This window comes from Prionailurus bengalensis, chromosome X, assembly GCF_016509475.1.
Source record: "Prionailurus bengalensis isolate Pbe53 chromosome X, Fcat_Pben_1.1_paternal_pri, whole genome shotgun sequence".
In the NCBI taxonomy this organism is placed as follows: Eukaryota; Metazoa; Chordata; class Mammalia; order Carnivora; family Felidae; genus Prionailurus; species Prionailurus bengalensis.
The window spans coordinates 13,083,443-13,093,445 of NC_057361.1; positions in this window are offsets into that span (position 1 = coordinate 13,083,443).

Sequence of the window (10,003 nt, forward strand, 5' to 3'; positions counted from 1 at the left end):
GACCTGGGCCATCTCCAGGAGGTACTCAGTTTTCTGGAGTCTTTCCCAAGTATACAAGGTATACATGGTTATTAAACTTATTTGTTTTTCTCCTGTTAATTTGTCTTTTATTGCAGGGCGTCTCAGCCAAGAACCTAGAGGGTAGAAGAAAAATTATTTTTTCTTCCCTATAAGACAATATGTATTCAATATATATGTTTTCCGTCAGGACATTTCTGGTTGCAAGTGATAATAAAACCAACTCAAACTCATTTATAATAAAAAGAGAAATTATTGGTTTCATTAATTGAAAACTAGTTTCAGTCACAGTTGTGTCAAACAATGGCATCAGGGCTCACTACAGTCCATGCCTTGACTTCCAAACATCTATAAACCTTTCTTGATTTTTTTTTTTTTTTTTTTTGAGTAGGCTCTGTGCCCAACTTCGGGCTAGAACTCACAACCCCAAGATCAAGAGTCATATGCTTTCCTGATTGAGCCAGTCAAGCGCCCCCTAAACCTTTCTTTAGGTATAGTTTTAAAAATGCATCCTCCTGGGGCACCTGGGTGGCTCAGTCGGTTACGTGTCTGACTCTTGGTTTTGGCTCAGGTCATGATCTCATGGTTTGTAAGTTTCAGCCCCACACTGGGCTCTGCGCTGACAGTGCAGAGGCTGCCTGGGATTCTCTCTCTCCCCCTCTCTGTGCCCACTCCACCCACGCTGTCTCTGTGTCTCTCAAAATAAATAATGTTAAAAAGAATTATTAAAAAAATAATTAATAAATAAAAATGTATCTTCCCAACATTATGCAACTATTCAGTATACCACCAAAATTGCACTTGCCTGCTTCCCAAAAGGATATACTCCAATACTAACTCTCATGAAGTTATTCTACTTAAGATATCTGTGTGCTATCTCCCAGACAAGTGTACAGTTCCTTGTTGCCTGGACATCTATGGATAGAATATTTAACCACCCCAACAGGCCCAGTATACAAAGGCTGGGGGGAGAAGAGAGTGGAAAACAGGACACTATTAGAAAAACAATTCCCATTGGAAGAAAAAACAGGAAAGAGGAAAAAAACACAATGATCATTAGCAGTATATCCTACTTGAGAGGAATATCAACAACACCCTGCTGTAGAAACCCAGCTGCCTCTTGTTTTGTTCTCTGACAGAAGCCCCCTTAATCGCTGTCTTGTGTGCATCTGCATCTGAGATGGGCACTGGTGGGAGAATCAATCCCCTCTTAGGGGGCTGTACCTTTTAGCAGCTTGGCTCCCATTGTTGCAGGTTTGGGAGACTGAAAATAACCTTCTCGGTTAAACAGGAGACCACAAACCTTTGCCCACCAGATGTAGGGTTTCTCTTGCAACACAGCCTTCTTAAAAGCTTAAGAAGTCTTTTGCTTATATGCATTTGGTCAATTTTCTGAGCTAACAACCAAAGTCAGAGATCCTGTCAAGTCACAGTCCATGAATTTAGACCCTAACCTAAAAATTGCTGTCTTAGTGCTCTGCCTAGCCTCCAGCCTTCAGTTTCATGGTGTCCATCTTGACATCTGATTCAGAGAAATGCGTAACAGTAACAGAATTAGGAGGCACAGGTACTCCGGGCTGCATGTTCTAAATCTTTATCAGGCAGGAAACACACTGCAGAAGGTGGCCAGAAGGAGCAGCAACATGGAGCATTTCCCAGACTCAATTTCACTACCTTCCGTGTTTCCTGCCTCTCTTATTTTTTAGCCTCTAATAAAGAATTCGCCTTTTCCAATCCTGCATGGGTCATGATATCTTCTCAGAAAATGTGGATTACTAGCAGAAAGCTAGTAAAGTCTTGAAATAGCCCCAAATTGAGATTCTTTTCTCTTTCTTGTAAGAACTATTGGAGGCCACAGAACATCACCAGCATATTCTAACACCCTGACTTGTTTTCTTATCAATTCCCCCAAAGCTTTAGCCTCAGTACCTATAAGGTCTAAGTCCCAATGATGAGGTTTTGGAGTGGGGGCTGTGGGGGTCTGGAGCCAACGGCCAAGAAAGAATTCTTGAGGAAGTCTTTGGTGCACAAAGGTATTTTTTTAAAGCAGGGGGGCAGGACCTATGGGCAGAAAGAACTGTACTGGGGTTGTGAAGAGTGACTGATTATATACTGTGGAGTTGGGGAGGCCTCTAGGACTTTGATATGCTAAAGAGGACTCAAAGATACCAGAGACCTTGCTATTGTCAAGTTAAAGTTGTTTTCCCTCTAGTAAGGCATTAACAAAGGACAGTTGGGAATTCCTGGAGAAAGGTTATACTCTGTATTTGCCTCAAGTATTTGTCAATGGGCTGCAGGTTATAAAGAAATTTAATTTTGGGAATGCAAGCTGGTGCAGCCACTCTGGAAAACAACATGGAGGTTCCTCAAAAAACTAAAAATAGAACTACTCTACGACCCAGCAATTGCACTACTAGGCATCTATCCACGGGATACAGGTGTGCTGTTTCGAAGGGTCACATGCACCCCCATGTTTATAGCAGCACTATCAGCAACAGCCAGAGTATGGAAAGAGCCCAAATGTCCATCGATGGATGAATGCATAAAGAAATGGGGTATATATATATACAATGGAGTATGACTCGGCAATCAAAAAGAATGAAATCTTGCCATTTGCAACTACGTGGATGGAACTGGAGGCTATTATGCTAAGTGAAATTAGTCAGTCAGAGAAAGACAAAAATCCTAGGACTTCACTCATATGAGGACTTGAAGAGACAAAACAGACGAACATAAGGGAAGGGAAACAAAAATAATATAAAAACAGGGAGGGAGACAAAACAGAAGAGACTCATAAATATGGAGAACAAACTGAAGGTTACTGGAGGGGGTGTGGGAGGGGGGATGGGCTAACCGGGTAAGGGGCATTAAGGAATCTACTCCTGAAATCATTGTTGCACTATATGCTAACTAATTTGGATGTAAATTTTTAAAAATTAAAAATTAAATTTAAAAAAAAAAGAAAGAAATTTAATTTTACCTGCCATTCCCTTGTTGCCTTAGTTCCCCACTTCACTATGGAGGGGAGGGTGATGTTGGGGCTCCAGGAAACAGAGTCTATAGGGTTCTGGAGATTAGGCTATTGGTAGGATTGCCTTTTTCTTGTAATTTATTAAGACATTTGTAAACTGATGGAGACTCATGTCCTGCATGACTGTGATCTCTCTCAGTTAACCATTGGTTTTCTTTCCTTTCCTTTGTTCTTGGGCAGTCAGGAGTGCTTAAGGAATATCACACATATCCCACCTTGGGGATGGGTGTGCTAGCTTATGCTTGGCCCTCTGCTTGCCTTATGGTGGGTGCCTCATCACCAAGATGCCATGGACAACAGTTTAACCAACTTCTTTGCTAACACAAAACAAACTGCCAATTTTCCAGCCAGGACTAAAGAATCCCCACAGCCCTACACCCATCTTGATCATCCAATTCCACATCTTAGTCATGAGGGAGCATGGGGCAAGCTGAGGGCAAAGTACAGGCTAAAAGCAACCCCCCACCCAGGTGGGGTATGTATGATATTCTCCCCTCCCAGGTGGGGTATGTGTGATATCCACCACCACTAGGTGGGACATGTGTGATATTCCTTGGACACTCCTGGCTGCCCAAGAACAGAGGAAAGGAAAGAAAGCAAATGGTTGACTGATAGGGATCACAGTCCTGCAGGACAGGAGTCTCCTTCAGTGTACGGATCACTTAGTAAACTGCAAGAAAAAGGTAAATCTTACCCAAAGCCTAATGTCCAGAAACCTATAGACTCCATTTCCTGGAGCCCTAATAATCACCCTCATCAAGATGGAAGGGGGTTTAAGTGCTTGCCATGGTGACGTGGGAAACAAAGGCAAATGAAAAATGAAATTCCCTGACTGCCTACAGCCCAGTGACGAGCCCTTGAAACAGGCAGAGTGACTTCCCTCTAGGAGCTCAGCTGCCTCGATGATGACACTTTGCTAGGGGCAAAAGGGAATCTTGGCTTAACATTATCCTGCCCCCCCCCCCCCAGGATCCTGTGAGTCTCCTTAAACACATAAAAACTCCTTTCCAAACCTTCTTTATCTTTAATCACCAAGTATATGTTGGCAATTAAACTCCAAGCATATGGCCCCTGATATACATCTGAAGAGTCTCATGACTGAGGTGTTACTAAACGGTAATAAATGACGTTTTCCTAACAACATCTAGCCCCTCAAGGTCCTGGAAACCTTGCTTCCAAAATTCCTTAGAGACTTACGCTGTCCCTGTCCCTCTCCCAACCTGAAGTATATAACCAGTTACCTGTCACAACCCCAGTGCAGTTCCTTCTGCCCACGGGTCCTGTCCCTGTGCTTTAATAAAATCATCCTTTTCGTACCAAAGCTATCTTCAAGAATTTTCTTGGATGTTGGCTCCGAACCCCACCCTCACCCCTCATACTTCATCATGGGCACTGTCACTCACAGTCCTCATTTACTGCTAAGCTCCTTGACACTTACTTGGGGAAAGGCACTAAACTAAGCTAATCAGAAACCCCTTGACATGCTAATTCCCTACTGCATCATCACAGATAGTTCCTGTTTAAATTCAACTTTCTCCCCATTTTCCCATTTCAAAGGAATTTTGGGGACTCCCCCAAGAACCCTTAGTTTGGGAGCAGACTCTTGAAGGCCAACTTATGTTTTCCTTACAAAATTTCTTCCAATTTTCTCATGCTAACAAGCCTCCCACCACCCCACCTCACGACTGCGGCATTTCGGGTCTTCCATGATACCTCTGCGCTGTAAGTGTAACCCAATCAACACGAGTTCACTCTTGGTGAGTCAGAAACTGCACCAGGTGGAGCTGTCACAGAAAGAAAACTTATTTGCAGCAAATAAGGAGATGGCAGGGAATGGCTTCCAAAGCCAAGGCTCTGAGAGAGGGTTCCTTTTGTTTAGGGTTAGGATGAATATTAGGTAGGGAAGCCTTGTCATCAGATGTAGAGGCGGACATAATGTCACACGTGTACTTAAGGAAACATGTCTATACATAGGTTGGAAGGTATGGAATGAGGCTGAGGCTCATCCTTGAGCGGAAATTCTAATATTATGAGATAAAGGTGCTTGTAAGTCATTCCAGCGGTCATTCCACAGTCCATCTGCACAAGTGCAAAATATGGGTTTAGCTCAAAAGGTCTGGGTGGTCTGGGCCTGCAGGAGGTAGTCACCTGGGGGTGGTTTAGGGTTTCATTTGCCTGAGTCAGGAGGAAAGCTGGAAGAGCTTAGGGGGAAAATGTAAGACAAAGATTAACGAGTACAAACAATTGGCAGTAAAGGCCAGGTCTTGGGGTCCAGCTGGTGACATAATCACTGTATCCCCTTCTCCCTTCACTATCCCCACGCCCCGACACACACAGGGAAAGTAAAACTGCATTGCAATCCCACCACACGCTGGCCTAAGCATTGCCTTAATTGGCTTCTCACCCTCACACGTAGACAGATATGTAATGTGGTAGTTCAAAAGTCAAAAATTCAGTGAAGTTCTTTAAAATCAATAAGATGAGATCTTCCCTGCTACTTTTAAATTATTCATATGTAGCTGCTGTGTCCCCAGAGCTAATCAACCTCTCAGCATCCCCTAAATAGCACCTTCTTTTCTAAGATATGAATAAATATGTACATAAATAGAGACAGGGATTAAATAGCAATGATTACTGTGGTTGTGGACTGAACATAATCTTTATTTTCTGCTTTCTGCTTTTATATATTTTCTAAATTGTCTGAAGTGATTTTGTATTGTTTTTATGAAGAGAAAAAAGGCACAAAAATTGTTTTTAATTCAGTTAGCACAGGAGATCTTCTTGGGGTGATGGAAATGTTCTAAAACTGGATTGTGGTGATGTTGCACAACTCTGTAAATTTACTAGAAATCATTCACTTGTACACCCAAAATGAGTGACTTTAATGGTGTGTAAATTATTCCTCAATAAAGCTGTTAACAAAGAGAGCACTTCCATCTGACTAAATTTCAAGGACAGTGATCCCATCCCACCCCCAGAGTGTTGGGAGAAAATAACAAGGACAGGTCAGATGAGAAAGTGATGTGGACAACGAAAGGAAGAAATAAAGGCAGAAAGCAGGAAGAACAGAAGAAAGGAAAGAGTGAAGCAAGGGAAGGAAGGAGGGGAGAAAGGAGGGGGAGGGAGACAAGAGCTCAGAAATTAAACAAGAGACTGAGCACCTGGGTGGCTCAGTCAGTTAAGACTGACTTCGGCTCAGGACATGATCTCGCGGTTCATGAGTTCAAGGCCCGTGTGAGGCTCGGTGCTGACAACTCAGAGCCTGGAGCTGCTTCAGATTCTGTGTCTCCCTCTCTCTCTCTGCCCCTCCCCCACTCATGCTCGCTCTCTCTCTCTCAAATAAATAAATATTAAAAAAGAATTTAAGAAAGAAAGAAAGAAAGAAAGAAAGAAAGAAAGAAAGAAAGAAAGAAAGAAAGAAAGAAAAAGAAAGGAAGGAACCAGGAGATGTCCTCCTATAGCATAGCTAAAGGGAGCCAAGCTGCACAGCTCCACAATCCCCAGGTTGTGGGATCCACACGGCACAGCAACATGTTGGTAAGTGAACTTTCCTTGGCCTTCCAAACAGCAGCAGAAGGCTGGTACTTTGGATGGGGAAGAGTGCGACTGAGAAAGAAAGCTGGTAAACACCAGCCAGATGTCCAAGGCCAAATACTCCCCTTGCATGCTTTTGGCTTCTGCAATCTTGCTTGCCTCTTGCATCGGCCAGCAGCCAGGAACCAGAAGCTTGACTATACTAGTCCCACCCAACCCAGAAGCACATAGGTATAAAAGACCAGTAAAACCTGAGCCAAATGCTCAGCCTTTGGAGGTGACTCCGCTGGGCCCCCACCAGTGCGAAATAAACAGTCTTTTCTGATTCCTAGAGTGCTTGTCGCTTGTCTCTTCTTAGGCGCCAAGTATTTGCTGTAACAGGGTAAGCTGAGGGCAAAGTACAGCCTTACACCACCACCACCACGGGGATACAGGTGATATTCCTTGGACACTCCTGGCTGCCCGAGAACAAAGAAAGGAAAGAAAACAAATGGTTGACTGATAGAGATCACAGTCATACAGGACAGGAGTCTCCTTGAGTTTAGGGATCACTTTGTAAACTGTAAGAAAAAGGTAATCGTATCCATAGCCTAATCTCCACAAACCTATGGACTCTGTTTCCTAGAGCCCCAGTGATGTGGGAAACAAAGGTAGAAGGAAATGGCAGAATTAAATTTTCTTATAACCTGCACCCCATTGACAGATACTTGAGGCAGACAGAGTAAAACATTTCTCCAGGAACTGCCCACTGTCTTAATAGTAATGCTTTACTAGAGCGAAAAACAACCTTGACTAGGCCTCCAGTATCCTGTGAGTCTTCTTTAGCATATGAAAATCTCTTTGGAAACTTCCTCTTGACTTTACCTCCCCTGACCCCCAAGTATACAATCAGTCTCTCTTCAGGGTCCTGGGCAGCTCTTCCTGCCCACAGGTCCTGTCCCCATGCTTTAATAAAATCACCTTTTTAAGACACAAAGAAATAGAAAAAGATTCCATGCTCCTGGACAGGAAGAACAAATATTGTTAAAATGTCAATACCACCCAAAGCAATCTACATATTCAATGCGATCCCTATCAAAGTAACACCAGCATTGTTCACAGTGCTAGAATAAATAATCCTAAAATTTGTATGGAACCAGAAAAGACTCCGAATAGCCAAAGCAATCTTGAAAAAGAAAACCAAAGCAGGAGGCATCACAATCTCAGACTTCAAGCTATACTACAAAGCTGTAATCATCAAGACAGTATGGTACTGGCACAAGAACAGACACTCAGATCAATGGAATAGAATAGAGAACCTGGAATTGGACCCACAAACGTATGGCCAACTTATCTTTGACAAAGCTTGAAAGAATATCCAAAGGAATAAAGACAGTCTCTTCAGCAAGTGGTGCTGGGAAAACTGGACAGCGACATGCAGAAGAATGAACCTGGACCGCTTTCTTATACCATACACAAAAATAAACTCAAAGTGGATGAAAGACCTCAATGTAAGACAGGAAGCCATCAAAATCCTCGAGGAGAAAGCAGGCAAAAACCTCTTTGACCTCAGCCGCAGCAACTTCTTACCTCCAGAGGCAAGGGAAACAAAAGCAAAAATGAACTACTGGGACCTCATCAAAATAAAAAGCTTCCAGGGGCGCCTGGGTGGCGCAGTCGGTTAAGCGTCCGACTTCAGCCAGGTCACGATCTCGCGGTCCGGGAGTTCGAGCCCCGCGTCGGGCTCTGGGCTGATGGCTCGGAGCCTGGAGCCTGCTTCCGATTCTGTGTCTCCCTCTCTCTCTGCCCCTCCCCCATTCATGCTCTGTCTCTCTCTGTCCCCCCCCAAAAAAAATAAACGTTGAAAAAAAAAAAATTAAAAAAAAAAAAAAAAAAAAAAAAAGCTTCTGCACAGCGAAGGAAACAATCAGCAAAACTAAAAGGCAACCAACAGAATGGGAGAAGATATTTGCAAATGACATCTCAGATAAAGGGTTAGTATCCAAAATCTACAAAGAACTTATCAAACTCAACACCCAAAAAACAAATAATCCAGTGAAGAAATGAGCAAAAGACATGAATAGACACTTCTCCAAAGAAGACATCCAGATGGTCAACCGACACATGAAAAAATGCTCAACATCACTGATCATCAGGGAAATACAAATCAAAACCACAATGAGATACCACCTCACACCTGTTAACAACTCAGGCAACAACAGATGTTGTCAAGGATGCGGAGAAAGAGGATCTCTTTTGCATTGTTGGTGGGAATGCAAGCTGGTGCAGCCACTCTGGAAAACAACATGGAGGTTCCTCAAAAAACTAAATAGAACTACCCTACGACCCAGCAATTGCACTACTAGGCATCTATCCACGGGATACAGGTGTGCTGTTTTGAAGGGACACATGCACCCCCATGTTTATAGCAGCACTATTAGCAATAGCCAAAGTATGGAAAGAGCCCAAATGTCCATCAATGGATGAATGGATAAAGAAGATGTGGTGTATATATATGTACAATGGAGTATTACTTGGCAATCAAAAACAATGAAATCTTGCCATTTGCAACTACATGGATGGAACTGGAGGCTATTATGCTAAGTGAAATGAGTCAGTCAGAGAAAGACAAAAATCCTAGGACTTCACTCATATGAGGACTTTAAGAGACAAAACAGATGAACATAAGGGAAGGGAAACAATATAAAAACAGGGAGGGAGACAAAACAGAAGAGACTCATAAATATGGAGAACTGAGGGTTACTGGAGGGGGTGTGGGAGGGGGGATGGGCTAAATGGGTAAGGGGCTTTAAGGAATCTACTGAAATCATTGCTTCATTATATACTAACTAATTTGGATGTAAATTTTTAAAAATAAAAACTAAAGTTAAATCAAAAACAAAAACAAAAACAAAAAATCACCCCTTTGCACCAAAGACATCTTCAAGAATTCTTTCTTGGCTGTCAGCTCCAAACACCCCCCCTCACCCCAAAAACCTCATCATTAATATCACCCTCATCAAGATGGAAGGGGGTTTAAGTGCTTGCCATGGTGACGTGGGAAACAAAGGCAAATGAAAAATGAAATTCCCTGACTGCCTACAGCCCAGTGACGAGTCCTTGAAACAGGCAGAGTGACTTTCTTCTAGGAGCTCAGCTGCCTCGATGATGACACTTTGCTAGGGGCAAAAGGGAATCTTGGCTTAACATTATCCTGACCCCCACCCCCCCACCCCCAGGATCCTGTGAGTCTCCTTAAACACATAAAAACTCCTTTCCAAACCTTCTTTATCTTTAATCACCAAGTATATGTTGGCAATTAAACTCCAAGTATATGGCCCCGATACACATCTGAAGGGTGTCATAACTGAGGTTTTACTAGACAGTAATAAATGACGTTTTCCTAACAACAGCTAGCCCCTCCAGGTCCTGGAAACCTTG